This window comes from Leuciscus leuciscus, assembly GCF_965113295.1.
Source record: "Leuciscus leuciscus genome assembly, chromosome: 4".
NCBI classification, from domain to species: Eukaryota; Metazoa; Chordata; class Actinopteri; order Cypriniformes; family Leuciscidae; genus Leuciscus; species Leuciscus leuciscus.
Window position 1 is genome coordinate 33,611,721 of NC_138728.1, and position 10,478 is coordinate 33,622,198.

General features: G+C 35.2%; 1 long non-coding RNA gene across 2 annotated transcripts in view; it reads right to left on the reverse strand.

The window, feature by feature from the left end:
• Nucleotides 1-1,215: 1,215 nt before the first annotated feature.
• LOC309497486 overlaps nucleotides 1,216-10,478 on the reverse strand; it is a 27,265-nt gene continuing 18,002 nt past the window's right edge. The window contains exons 2-4 of one of the 2 annotated variants that reach the window (XR_014205560.1): nucleotides 3,034-5,105; nucleotides 1,538-1,671; nucleotides 1,216-1,356 (exon numbers count right to left, since the gene is read on the reverse strand). This is a non-coding gene — a long non-coding RNA (uncharacterized lncRNA). Of the gene's footprint in view, nucleotides 1,357-1,537; nucleotides 1,942-3,033; nucleotides 5,106-10,478 lie in introns of those variants that run through there. The other variant, XR_014205561.1, reaches the window with a different exon arrangement.

A 10,478-nucleotide genomic window follows, 5' to 3' on the forward strand; every position in this document is an offset into this window, starting at 1 on the left:
AACATTAACACACTTATGGCCGTGAGGGTTTGGGATTGCACACTTGCTAAATTATAAACACATACTCATATTTATTTCTGCATGTACATATTTCAATGAGCCCCGATAAATGCAGTTTGTACTATTTCTAAAACGCTTCTTTATAAAGAACATTGTTTTCTCAATACTTTACCTATACCGCTGTGAAGGAAAGAGCGCACAATCGATCATCGAGGCATCGATTTCAACCTATTCAGCACCTCCACCATGGACAGCACCTGCTAAGGTCGAACTTAAAGGGATACTCTACCGTTTTTTCATATTAAACTATGTTATTCCCTTAACTAAGACGAGTTGATAGCAAGTGCTTGTAAGCACTTCGACTTGGCGCAGTAATATCTTCACTAGAGGGAGCGGGGGCCGGTGAGAGGATTTTTCACGAGTGAAGATATTACTGCGCCAAGTCGAAGTGCTTACAAGCACTTGCTATGGTATTCCGCCATACAAAATAGTTATCCATTTTACACGCTTAGAAAAGCGCAACGTTTTGTTTTGTGTCACCGTCCTAGGTCGAGTTACACTTCGCGAGTAACTGTATTTAAATAGGGAAAACGTGGAGGTGTTTGGTAGCTTCTCTGCTTGGCCCATATTAAATGAACTGGGCTAACAAAGTTTCGCCGCAAGACAGAGGGATTTAGTGCACGCACTGAGACGAGAGAGGTATGTATCAACTCGTCTTAGTTAAGGGAATAACATAGTTTAATATGAAAAAACGGTAGAGTATCCCTTTAAGAAGGTTTACCTTAAGCAACATCCTAAGGTATAGTTCGGAGAACACACGTAGGAAATGTATACCTGTAGTTAAGGTGTACCTTTTGAGTCTTCGTAGCGCGCTAAGAGACAACGTTATCGGAGAACGCACCCCTGCTCTCTAACTCCATCGATTTGAATTGTCGCTGAAGCACTTCCTGGAACTATCTGAGGTCTACGCGAATCACGTGACAACTAAGCATTTTGAACTTCCGTTGTCGCAACTCTCTCTCTATATGGCTCTGGGTACTAGTACCCCGGTATTTTTGACAGTACATATGATATGCACCATGGTACATAGACCATGGTATTTTTAATAGTACAATGGGACGTGTACCATGGTATTTGTACCATACCTACAACTGTCAAATGTACATGAATTTAAATATTTAGCTCAGGCAAATAAAAAGACAGTAAACTAAAAAATGTTTTTCCCATTTTATTTTATTTTTCCATAGATTTAGCATGATTGTCTTTTTATGATCTTGGCTGCATTTGACAACTTCTGGCGAATGAATCCCTTAATTTCAGCATCCGACTTTTCTGGGAAGACAGATTTAACTTCACCTAAAGAGAGAAAAGAAGGAAAGGAAAGGAGAACAGACACGTTACAGATAGATACATAGACATAAAGTACAAACAGGTACATATATACAGACACAGATATTACAGATACAATGACAAACTAATCTTAATCTAATGTTATGCTAGCTGAGTGAAACTATAACTTAACATTAGCTAAACTTACCGTTAATTGACAATATCTTGTCAGTCCAAGCAGTCGTTTTACCGTTTTGGGACCACCATACCACATATTCTTTGTCCACGTCAGGATCATAATCACCCTCAATAAGCAACCAGCCAACTTCAATTGTACAGTTACTAAATTCATAAAGAGCGTAACGTTACATATTTCCAAAAAGACTATTTGTGTACAATTACCACTGCGGTCTGTATCCTAGGCAACACGAGAAGCGGGAAGCGCGAGTGCAAATAGCGCCCTCTAATGGCTTGTAATGTGTCTCTACACCATAATCTCTGGGTAAATTAAACCAATGAAAATTGATAAGCAAGACTTCTTTATTGCAATATTGTTCTTTTTTTTAATAGATGATTATTGTATTAATTTATTTTACACTGTATTCCTAATGAATTTGTTAGTAAAACAGTAGTTAAAGTATCAAAAGTAAAACTACTTGTAAAACTACTTGTTAAGTGGGACAATGGGTAGGAGGACAATGGGTCATGCTAGATGTTGCTTGAGCCCTCATCAATCAGTTACTAGTACTTGTGTGGGTACAGTGTTTTTGGTTTTCAAAATACTCAAGTGTGGTTTGTTTTATATTATTTATTTATTTATTTGCTCAAGATGTACCATGGTAATAGTTATGTCTGCAGTACCGTGCAAAGTACCATGGCAATATTTGAGGTACCATGGTTATATCTGAGGTAGTATGTACCATGGTAATATCTGTACAGCAGAATGTACCATGGTTATATCTGAGGTACCATACTATGTACCATAGTAACATCTACAGCACCATGGTACCATGATAATATCTGAAGTACTATATAGTATGTACCATGGTTATATGTAAGGTACCATGGTACTACTATGGTATACCGTGGTATGTACTATAGTACATCATGGTAAAATTTCTTATGGGCTTTAAGTCCATAGTCATATTACTCAGTATCGAATTAAATGTTCCTAAGTAACCTAAAATTGATTAGCTACAGTACGCCTATACAGTACGCCTATACAGTATACCATTTTGCATTTTAGACACATCTCGCACTTTTTTTCTTTTTCATTAGAGGTTCTAAATATTTTCAACACATCATTGGACAACATTAATTTATGTATTTCACAAATAATTAAACTCTGAAATATTCTGACATCTCTTTAATGATTTGTTTATTGTATGTTCATTTCTATCCACTTTTTTAGACAGCAGCGTCTGAATGGGACTTTTATTTTGGCTATGTGTTGTGACGTCATAAGTATGCGCCGCGCTCCTCTATCTGTTGGGATTCGGCTGAAGAAAGGTTTGTGTTCTTAAACATTTAGTGTTTAAATCAATGCAACCCGGTCAGGCAATCTTAGATTAATTTCTTTTTTGTAAAATGGCTTAATAGTTGTTGAATGTAACGGTGTATGAACGTTATTATTTATGAGTAAAAGTGAATCGATACATGAGTAACAGAATATGTGCAGCTCATTTAGCTCTCTATGCCACTTACGAGGCTGAATCCAGCTTCTTATTCGCAGCTTCTTATTGACGCTATCCATTCCACCTTAAATGACGCGAACTTCCGCGTTTGCTGGCTTCTTATTGACGCTCAACTTGAGGACCATGTGGTTTTTCTCTTTTTCGCGTTTTTTAAAGGTATTGTGTTACTGTGTCTATTTTCAGACTAAAAGAATAATAAGCGATGTTTAAATGCAAATAATACTGATATATCAGCGAAAATGGACTGTAAAAATATAAAGGCATATAAATATAACTAGGCTACAGTATTCTTTAAAAATTGTACGTCATCAGCTCAATTTAGGGACCATGTGTGGTTTTTCTCTCATTTACACTTTTTAGGGACCCTGTTTATATTGTAGGCCTATCTATTTTCAGAAAAGAATAATACACTATTTTGAAAGGTAAATAATAATAACATAAAATGACTGTAAAAAATATTATTAGGCCTACATCATTCTTGCCTAATTATTGCAAATAACATAATTTGAATTTATAAAAAAAAAAAAACAACTTTATTTATTTTTTATTATTATTACAAATTAAAGGTAACCAGAGATTATGCTCCAGCTTGGATCCAGCCTCTTATGAAGACTTCAGACACATTTGAATAGATGAAACCTACCCCTGCAAGGACTCCAGAACATCAGACATGGATGATTATTCAAAAACGATCATTTTATCATTGCTTTAAACTGCACACTAATTTTGCTTAAATGCATCTTCTATGATATTTGTAAATACTAATTTGTGTAAATACTAATCTTATAACTGTGCTTTCTGATATCTCATAAAATCCTATTGCGGTTTTGTAATAGAAACCTGCATTTTCTGTAAAGCTGCTTTGAAATTATGTATTGTGAAAAGCGTTGACAAATGACTGTATGTGAATTTCAAGTATAAATTTTCTGTCACTATAACAATAATAAAATACTATAATAAAACTATAACAATTGGATTTGAAGAACTGAAAATACATTTTGTCCAATCTTAAACAAAGAAATTCATTTATCTTCATCATTTACTAAACTTTTTTTGGTTATCTTATCCTATATGAAAACTTTATGAAATTGTTATAAGATGTTATCACTATGAAACCGTCAATATCAAAAATATAGGTTTTATATAAATATACATAGATATATGGCCAGTCATATTGCATAGAAGTAGCTCCACAAAATGGGCTGAAGGCACAATACGGCTCATTGTGCATTGTGTAATGTTCAAAGCTTCATTAAACAAAACTTCTACAGGTAAAAGTGCTTAAAGTTTGTATTTCGTTAGAGGAGTAGCTCTACTATAAGGGGCTTATGACCACTTTAACGCACCATCTGAGGCGGCTGAGAAACAGCGCCGCGAAATGGGCTGAATGTACGATAGAGGCGTTTCTTTTTGCATTGTGTAATGTCAAGTTCAAAGTAATTCCTCAGTAATAATTGCTCAAAATGAATAATTCATTAGAGAAGTAGCTCTACTATAATGGGCTTATGTCCAATTTAACGCATCCTCTGAGGCGGCTGAGAAACAGCACCGCGAATTGGGCTGAAGGCGCAGTAAGCAGTTATTTGTGCATTGTGTAATGTGTCAAATGCAAAGCTTCATAAAAAAAGAATTCCACTGTAAAAAATGCTTAAAATTTGGAATTTGTTAGAGTAGTAGCTCTACTATAATGGGATAATGTCCACTTTAATGCACCCTCTGAGGCTGCCGAGAAACAGTGCCACGAATTGTGCAGAAAATGCTCTTTGTGCATTGTGTATTGTCAAGTTCTAAGCTTCATAAAAAAATACTTCCACAGTAATAATTGCTCAAAATTTGGATTTCGTTAGAGGAGTAGCTATACTAAATGTGATAATGTCCACTTTAACGCACCCTCTGAGGCGGTCGAGAAACAGCGCCGTGAAATGTGCAGAAACTGCAATAGGCGGGTCTTTGTGCATTGTGTAATGTGTCAAGTTCAAAGCGTCCTAAAAAAAAAAAAATCCACAGTAAAAACTGCTTAAAATTTGTATTTTGTTAGAGTAGTAGCCCTTCTATAATAGGATAATGTCCAGTTAACGCACCCTCTGAGGCGGCCGAGAAACAGCACCACGAATTGTGCAGAAAATGCAATAGGCGCTGATTGTGCAGTGTGTAAAGAGCCATGTTCAAAGCTTCCTAAAAAAAAAAATTCTACAGTAAAAAGTGCTTAGAGTTTGTATAGCATTTTATGAGATGATATCAGAAAATACAGTTATAAGATACCACAAATTATAGTATTTACAAATATCATATATGCATTTAAGCTAAATTAATGTGCATGTTAAAGCAATGATAAAATGATCATTTTGTATAGTCATCCATGTTTGATGTTCTGGAGTCCTTGCAGGGGTAGGTTTCATCTATTCAAAGGTGCTGTGTCATCAGAAGTCTTCATAAGAGGCTGGATCCAAGCTGGACGTAATCTCTAGTTACATCGTGAAATTGAAATCTGTAATAATTGTTTTATTTATTTTTTATTTAATTGATTTATAAATGCATTCAAGTGATGTTATTTGCAATAATTAAAGAATGATGTAGATGTAATTATATTTTTACAGTCATTTTATGTGTTATTATTATTTACTTTTCAAATAGTTTATTATTCTTTTCTGAAAATATAAACAATACAAACAGGGTCTCTAAAAAGTATGAATAAGTGAAAAACCATATGGTCCCTAAATTGAGCTGATGACGTACAATAATTAAAGAATTCTGTAGCCTAATTATATTTATGTGCCTATATATTTTTACAGTCCATTTTCGCTGATATATCAGTATTATTTGCATTTAAACATTTTTTATTATTCTTTTATTCTGAAAATAGACACAAAAGTAACACAATCCCTTTAAAAACGCAAAAAAGAGAAAAACCGCACGTGTAATGACAATTGTAGTTATTAAAGTAGTGTAATATATTAAATGTATTTATTAAAATTCTAAATATAAATAATAAATATTAAGTGCCTGTGTAATATGTATTCTTTTATTACATTTTAGTGCTAGTAAATTTTTAGTCTAATCAGGTTTAAGTCCATTAACTCTCGCTCTGACTGACTCTCTTACCAGTGAACTGAACTACTGAACTAGAGCTGATTGAGATTTAAACCTAGAGATGTAGTGTGGATTTATTTTTCTTTCTGTTAATTATTCTCATCTTAAACAGGACAAACACACAGAAAAAGTCCTGATGAAGCGACTGAGATCCACATGACACTATTATAAAGATGGTGTTTATTAAAGAGGAGAGTGAAGACATTAGGATTGAAGAAGTATTCAGTGTGAAACAAGAAGAAAATGAGGAACAAACAGGTTGGTCTTCTTTTGAACCTTTTTGAATAAAGTAAATGTTAGTTATAAACTTTTCAGTTGTTTTCTATAAGGGATCTTCTCATCTGTATCTAACCAGTCTTGTAGCACTCGTTATTCATTGAATCAAGCTATAATTGTTTTAATTATCATCTCTACCACGTTCACGTTGCATTGCAGCTCTTCATCATCATGAAAGTTTGTTATATGCATGCATTTTAAAACCATATCAGTCTAAACTTCGGATGTATGGTTTTCTGAGCGCACACGTCCGAAGCACGCGCACAGAAAGCTGGATGTCAGACGGCGGATCCCGTGATTATTAAACTAAGTTCTCTTCTATAGCGCTTAAACTGTCAAAAACACATAAACAGCTTTTTCTGAGACACTGCTTATGATTTATGGGGATTTAAAAAAAGAGTGTGGGTGGGTAATATTAACCATTATAGGGTGGTTGTGTACACACACTGCCAACACATTTATGTTCAAACGCCATGTAAAAGGGGATTTTGCATAATAGGTCCTCTTTAAGTTGATCTAGGATGAGTGTTTCTTCTCCTGAACTCCATGTGGCAGCAACACATGTGGGATATTCTTCACATTAAGACAAACAGCGTAAATGTGAATGTCAGCGCCTGCAGCTTTCTCTGTTTTCTTTTCTGAAAGCTTGAATTCAGCTTCATTTTTGTAGGATAATTAAAAGATTAGACACTAACCCTAAAAGTCTTAAGCTAGTCCCAGACTAATATTCATGTTTGAGCTGTTTTAACTGAAAGCAACTCTCACTGACTCGTTGTAAAATATGTCAGTGCCATTGTTTTGCCTCAAGAAGCACACCAGTAAAAAAAAAAAAATCAATGGCACATTTATAAAAGCTACTTAAATGTTCTAATTGAACTAACCAAAAGTCACAGCATTTCAACACAACTTCTTCTCACATGTTTGAAGGCTGCTATTGGATCATTGAGGTTAAACGTCATATAATGCGTCTACGCATTACTTTACAGAGAGCTTGTGACCTACTAGCTGCGATCTGCGCTAAGAACAAATGGTGCAAAAAAATACAGTTAGTGAGGTAGTTACAAAATTACTATGCACATGTTAGAGTGGGCTTTTATTGTGGCCAGCCTAAGGCACACCTGTGCAATAATTATGCTGTCTAATCATCATCATCTTGATATGCCACACCTGTGAGGTGGATGGATCATCTCGGCAAAGGAGAAGTGCTCACTAACACAGATTTGTGAACAATATTTGAGAGAAATAGGCCTTTTGTGTACATAGAAAAAGTCTTAGATCTTTGAGCTCAGCTCATGAAAAATGGGGGCAAAAACAAAAGTGTTACGTTTATAATTTTGTTCAGTGTAAATAGCTATTGTTAGTTACATTACACTGTTTAATGTCAGGCAGGCAGGCAAACAATTCACCCACTTTTGTGGACTGTCATATGTTGAAAGGAAATATCAAATTGAGGATCATTGCCATAACAGTAAAAACTAATGAAAATGTCCCTCAAGGAAAGTGTATATAAGGAGAAAAGCAGAGCACCCAATACTGAGCCTTGTGGCACTCCACACTTGTTTGATGAGACATCTGCATTCAGACACATGTGGTAGCAGTCAGGCAGATAAGACCTAAACCATGCTAATGCTTGTCCACTAATGCCAACATCATTCTCAAGCTATGCAAGATAATGTTGTGGTCTATCCTGACTGAAGCACAGTGTCTCAACATAGTTGAGAGGACATTATTTTTCAAAAAATTTAGATATGAATGGCAGATTTGGGATTGGCCCATAATAAACCAATTCTCTTGGGTCAAGTGGTAAGGGGTTTCATTACTGCCAGCTCTCTCTTAGACTGTCTTGCTTTTTTGGATGTGTCCTAAAGAATACAGTTTCTTATTGAGAAAAGATTCTGAGATAAGGTAACTCCACTTTCATTAACATATTAGGTATAGGATCTAGCACACATGTTGTTTGCTTTGATGCGTTAATGCAGTATTTTGATGTCTGTTCTTTTGTGCTATTAAACTGGTGTTAATTTGCATGTTGTTGTTTTTTTGCTTTAGACCTCATGACACTGAAAGAAGAAAGTCAAGAATTTTATGAAAATGATGAGAAAGATCAGTGTGATGAACATCATGATGTCATGACTGGAGAAAAATCCACAGAGACTAAAAAGACTTCACATAAAAGAAAAGGTCAGAAAAACGTATCTAAGAATTATTGCATCTGCCATCAGTGTGGAAAGAGTTTAACTAAAAAAGGAAGCCTTAAAAAACATATGAGAATTCACACTGGAGAGAAGCCTTTCACCTGCCAACAGTGTGAAAAGAGTTTCACTCAAAAAGGAAACCTTAAAAAACCAACACAGTCTCACTCCCTACACGTCAAATGTCTGACGCATGGTCCAGGAACCCTGGCGTCATTTTTCAACGAGCAGGGTAGTCCTATAGATTGAACCGGGGACGTTCAACGTTGAAATTTGACGTCTTGGGTAAGCACACCACAACATGTTGTCTGCCATTACAACAAGACTATACTACAAAAATAAAAATGAATAGGCTACAAAAAAACGATCTATGCCAGGGCGAGTCAAATGGCGGCCCCCAGATAATTTTTATCTGGCTCTCCAACTGGTTTTTGATGTTTTAAAACTCTCGCAATCTGATATCAAAGGTTTAGCGCGTTCATCAGTGGTGAGTTTAACAACGCACATGGTGTGCAACCGCATTCAGCGGTGAGTTTACTCCTTTAACTAAAGCATGCTGGATAACAGATTTTTATCGGATTTTTATTTTATTTTAATAAATATAATATGCTACGATTGTGTTCAATTAATCATTTATTTATATATTTTTTTGTTTATTATTAAGTCCTTTAAAACAATTACGCTGACGTCACCGGGTTATCCCAAAGTTCATTGCGATTTTCCTCTCGGTAAGTACAGTACATTAATATACATGGATCTATTATTCTTACATTTACACATCTAAAACTGTTGAATCAGGACAATAAGTTGTGTTTAGAAACTTTAGTTTTGTAAGGTGGCCATTTCTTAGGACGATTATGATAGAATAAGACATTATAAATATACAGTTTTCTGCACCAAATGTGTAGGCTAGCAAAGTTAACGTTAGCTAATTAAATTCAAGTAAATTTTTTCGCATACAATCATGTAACTTAAGGTACGATCATAGGGGAATATAAGATTTTCAGTATTAAATTAGCCCACAAAAATTATCCAACATTGTAAATGTTCAGAATAAAGAATGGTTGGCAGATTGGTCTGTTTTACAGTCTGACACAGTCTCACCCCAAAACGTCATATACTGACGCGTCTTGACCATGCGTCAACATACGACGAAAAGGGTACCCCCATAACGTCCATGTGTGACGATTCGGGTTATGGGTAGGTTTAGGTATGCGTTAGGGTACCGCTAGGAGGCGCTGCTGGTGCGCTTCTGTCTGCGTCTCATATTGACGTTAAAGGGGTACCCTTTTCGTCGTATGTTGACGCATGGTCAAGACGCGTCAGTATATGACGTTTTGGGGTGAGACCGGGCTGTGACGTTAATGATAAATGACGCAAAATTATATAATAAAACACCGAAATAAATCATCAATTTTTAACAATACTACAAATTCATAACTACTACATTGTGGCTCATCACAACTTTTCAACATGAAATAAAACAATATGCAAGTAATGTAATAATGCTGTCATAAATTATTGACTGATTCACACACACACACACACATATATATATATATATATATATATATATATATATATATATATAGCTTCCAAAATTAAAATGGGTGAATTAGAAAATTTGTGTTTGTTGACGCTGTCTAAAGTGCACTGTAGAAAATGCATGGGATAGAGACTGATATAAGTGCATGGTTGTTGTTGCAGTGACGCTAAATTAGCTAAAAGTTAACCTGCTTTAATTGTTTTCATTGTTTTGGTAGAAAGCAGTTATGCCAATAAGTTGTGTACTGTTTGTTGACAATGTCTAAAAAAGTATGTTATTATAGAAGAAAAAAATGTGTGTGTGTGTGTGTGTGTGTGTGTGTAGATTTCAAAATGACTCGAAAGAAGTTCA